This window comes from Hylobates moloch, unplaced genomic scaffold (genome assembly GCF_009828535.3).
Source record: "Hylobates moloch isolate HMO894 unplaced genomic scaffold, HMol_V3 SCAFFOLD_7, whole genome shotgun sequence".
Lineage (NCBI taxonomy): Eukaryota > Metazoa > Chordata > Mammalia > Primates > Hylobatidae > Hylobates > Hylobates moloch.
The window spans coordinates 24,158,022-24,161,806 of NW_026652282.1; the positions used below are offsets into that span (position 1 = coordinate 24,158,022).

General features: G+C 37.0%; 1 pseudogene; it reads right to left on the reverse strand.

Moving 5' to 3' along the window:
- Positions 1–895: 895 nt before the first annotated feature.
- Positions 896–1,443, reverse strand: LOC131383873 (protein tyrosine phosphatase type IVA 1-like; annotated as a pseudogene).
- Positions 1,444–3,785: the final 2,342 nt, after the last annotated feature.

Consider the following 3,785-nt stretch of genomic DNA (forward strand, 5'->3'; position numbering starts at 1 on the left):
TGAATACAAGTTAATTCAGTTCCAATACAAGTAATACTTGGTAAACAACTTCTAATAGGTATAGAAGAATAAAACATTACAGGATTCCTAGAATATTATAAGATTTGTGGCTACAATAACAAAGTATTTCACCTTTTAAAAATACTTACTAAATTGAAAACATTTACTAAAATAGTTGCTATATGTGACAAAGAAAATATTTTACTAGAAATATTTAGTAGTACCCTCCCATTATTTTCTCAGCCCCTCTCTGTAAGTTGCACCCCAAAGTGCAAACTTCAAATTAACCACAACTCTTTTTCGTCTGGAGACTTTAAAGACAGGTGAGTCTGTGCAATGTAGATTGAACTATCAACCAGAGATAAGTGTGATTTTTCAGGATGGAAATTTTTATAACAGAACAAAAATGAAATTTATAGGAACAAATTAATCACCTAAGACATTGTAGAAATGCAGCAAAATCAATGGTTGTACAAACACTTCTATATATCAATTTGAATGTGCAAAATATACACACAAAGTGAGCAGATGGCCATATGGGTCCTCCCTTCAAAGTTTAAATGACTGAAGGAATGTATCACCTAAGGTCTCTATGAGACTAAAAGTATATGAGTATTCTTCTGGGCATTTTGGCACCTCACTTCTTTAAATGTTTTATATCTTGATAAGATACAATTGATACAAATGAAGAACACCTTTTAAATATTGAAGAGCTAGAAATTTTTATTAAGTGTCAAAATAACATCAAATACAGAGGTTCCAAATCTGACAGGCTTGGGAGCTTCTAAAACTGCTTTTCAAGGTTCTTATATAAGCTTCATTAGACTTAGTATTCACCAAGCCTCTATATTAGCTAATGTATAAAATGAATAAGGTTCCATCTCAAGTTTCACTCTCAAGGCCATAGCATTAGGAAGCCCCCTGACCCTTTACTGAAGGAAACAGTTATTTCTGGGATTTCTGAGGTGCAAGCATATTTTAAGACAATATTTCTACAAATACAAAAGTTGTTTGCTATTAAAAGCTCCATGTCACTTTTATCTGATAAACTGTACTACAACTTCATATGTCATTCCACCTTCAATTAAAGCTAGGGCAACTAGGAACCGGAGCTCGCCCAAAACCTACAACACAGTGAATTGCAATACAACAACCAGGATCTTCACGAAATTTATTTTTCATAAGTTTTAACCAGTTATCAATTATCTGGCTGGATGGTGCTGTACCATCATCAAAAGGCCAGTCTGGAACCTGGATGCTTTCCTTCTCCAAAAGAGCAATGTTGTAAGTTGCTTCTCATACTCTTACTATGGTGGTAACTCCATTCTGCTTAAGTTCCTTTAAGAATCTATTAAAGTAGGTATTGGTTGGGTTGTGTGTGATAAGAAATCTCACATTTTTGTATGCAATGTCCACAGAAGCAGGGAGGTTCGTTCCAGCCATGTTGATGTAATTTTTTAAGAAAAAGACAGAAAGGATATAAAGTAACATAAATCTACTTCAAAATACTCCAGTTAAAATTTTCAGTGAGTTGAATATGAAGTTAGGAGTAGTAGGAAATAAAAGGAGCCTCCAATAAAAAACATCATTATTTCGATACAGTGACACTGAATCAATGGACAATAAATGCACTCAGCTTTACCCTTATCCCAGTCTGAATGCTTGTAAAATGTTTTGACATTCAATTCAGCTACTCAGTGTCCAGGTTATTCATTCTTATAGGAAGTTCTCAAATATTAAGGAATTTCTAGAGTTCAGTAGTGTGCACAGGGGAAAGTGTGTCACCAAGCAGGTCCATTACTACTTGAGCCCCGAAGTCGCCTTAAGCGGCATATGTCACAAGCCTACCCTTTAGTTCTTAGAGTGAAGGGCAAAGGACAAACTTGGCCACCAATCATGGGGATCCTGGCCAAGTGGACTAAAAGGGGTGGGGTGGGGGTAATGCAGCAGCCAGGTATGTCACAAAGAGCCAGTGGCCACCCACATGCCAGAGCTATTCATTTTCTGGAAATGTTTCATAAATTAGTCCACACATTAGTGCCACACAACACTTCTAATGCACAGATCATGTTTCATAATAGATGATCATTAAATGACGGTTCCCTTTCTTCCTATAAACAACAAACAAAAAGTGATATTACAGGTTGCCCTGAATTAACATTATAATTTAATCATCATTTGACAACAGAAAAATTGGTTGTGATATGGATTTTTCCTTTGGCACACCTCTTAGGTGGGTACTCTGCTCCAGGCTGACTTAGAAATCATTTAGTCATTTCCTTCATTTGCTACAAAACTGAATTGTTTTAGGTGGGTGTGCCTGTAGTCCCAGCTACTTGGGAGGCCGGAGGATTGCTTGAGCCTGGGAGTTCAAGACCAGCCTGGGACATAGCAAGACCTCTCTTTAACACCACCACCAAAACCCCCCTGATGTGTTTTATATCCAGCCTCCCCGGGCATTTCAAATCAATTTCCCTACATACAAGCATAATGTTTCTTAAAAAAAATTTTTTTAGGATTTAAAAATAAAAAGTACTAAAAAGAAAGAATAAAAGAGAAGAATGAAAACAAGTCCACCAGTCTACAGGAGCTCTAAACATCAATCCCAATACATTCTAAAAGTCTTTATTTCTATTCTGGGTGAGAAGGAAATTAGGGTGTGTCTGGGAAAGGAATTGCGGAGAGGACGTAAGAACAGCTTTGACTCCCTGTATCCTGTAGTGAGGTTAGGACAAGAGAATGAAATGACCACTGTATTTTCCTAAAAATCCAAAGGTTCAAATGACTCTTCACCATTTTAAACAACACTGGATAAGGAAGTTTGTGTGGTAAAAGAGATTATAGAAAAGCAGTATATAATGTTATATATGTGTAAAATGATAACATTATACTTATCTTCTGGGAGTGGATAAGAAAATAATGCATATCTATATGACTATAGTCATATTCTTTATTCAAGCACATGATGAAGCAACAGGGTGTGTAATTCAAAATTACACTATAACTGCCATAACACAGCATGATTAATTTCTGTAATTCATTGTTACTGGAAAATTGCAAATTCCATGATTTGTATTCATAAATAAAACTATATGCACACACATGAAAACACAAACACTACTTTCAGTAGATTACATGTATCATGAAGGCTGGGTGAGGTGGCTCATCCCTGTAATCCCAGAACAGCACTTTGGGAGGCTGAGGTGGGTGGATTGCTTGAGTTCAGGAGCAGGAGTTTGAGACCAGCCTGGGCAATATGGTGAAAAGTTGTCTCAAAAAAAAAAAAAAAAATTAGCTGGGCATGGTAACGTGCATCTGTAGTCACAACCACTCAGAAGGCTTAGGTGGGAGGATCTCTTGGGTGCGGGAGGTCTAGGCTGCAGTGCGCCATGATCTCACCACTGCACTCCAGCCTAGGCAACAGAGTGAGACCCTGTCTCAAAAAAAACAAAAAAGAAAAAATTACATGTATCATGAATGAGCTTTGCATCTGCAAAGATATATACCATATATTTTATTCTCTGAAATGACATATCCAAGTTAGCAATAATTAAAAGTAGACTACTTATGAAGCCATTTGTCATATTTACTTATATTTTCTCTATAAATACATTTCTTTCCCTGTTCCATATATTTTATTTTATTTTTTGAGACAGGGTCTCATACTGTCTCCCAGGCTGGAGTGCAGTAGCATGATCACAGCTCACCGCAGTCTCAACCTCCTGGGCTCAAGCAATCCTCCTGCCTCAGCCTCCTGTGTAGCTGGGACCATAGATGTATGCCAC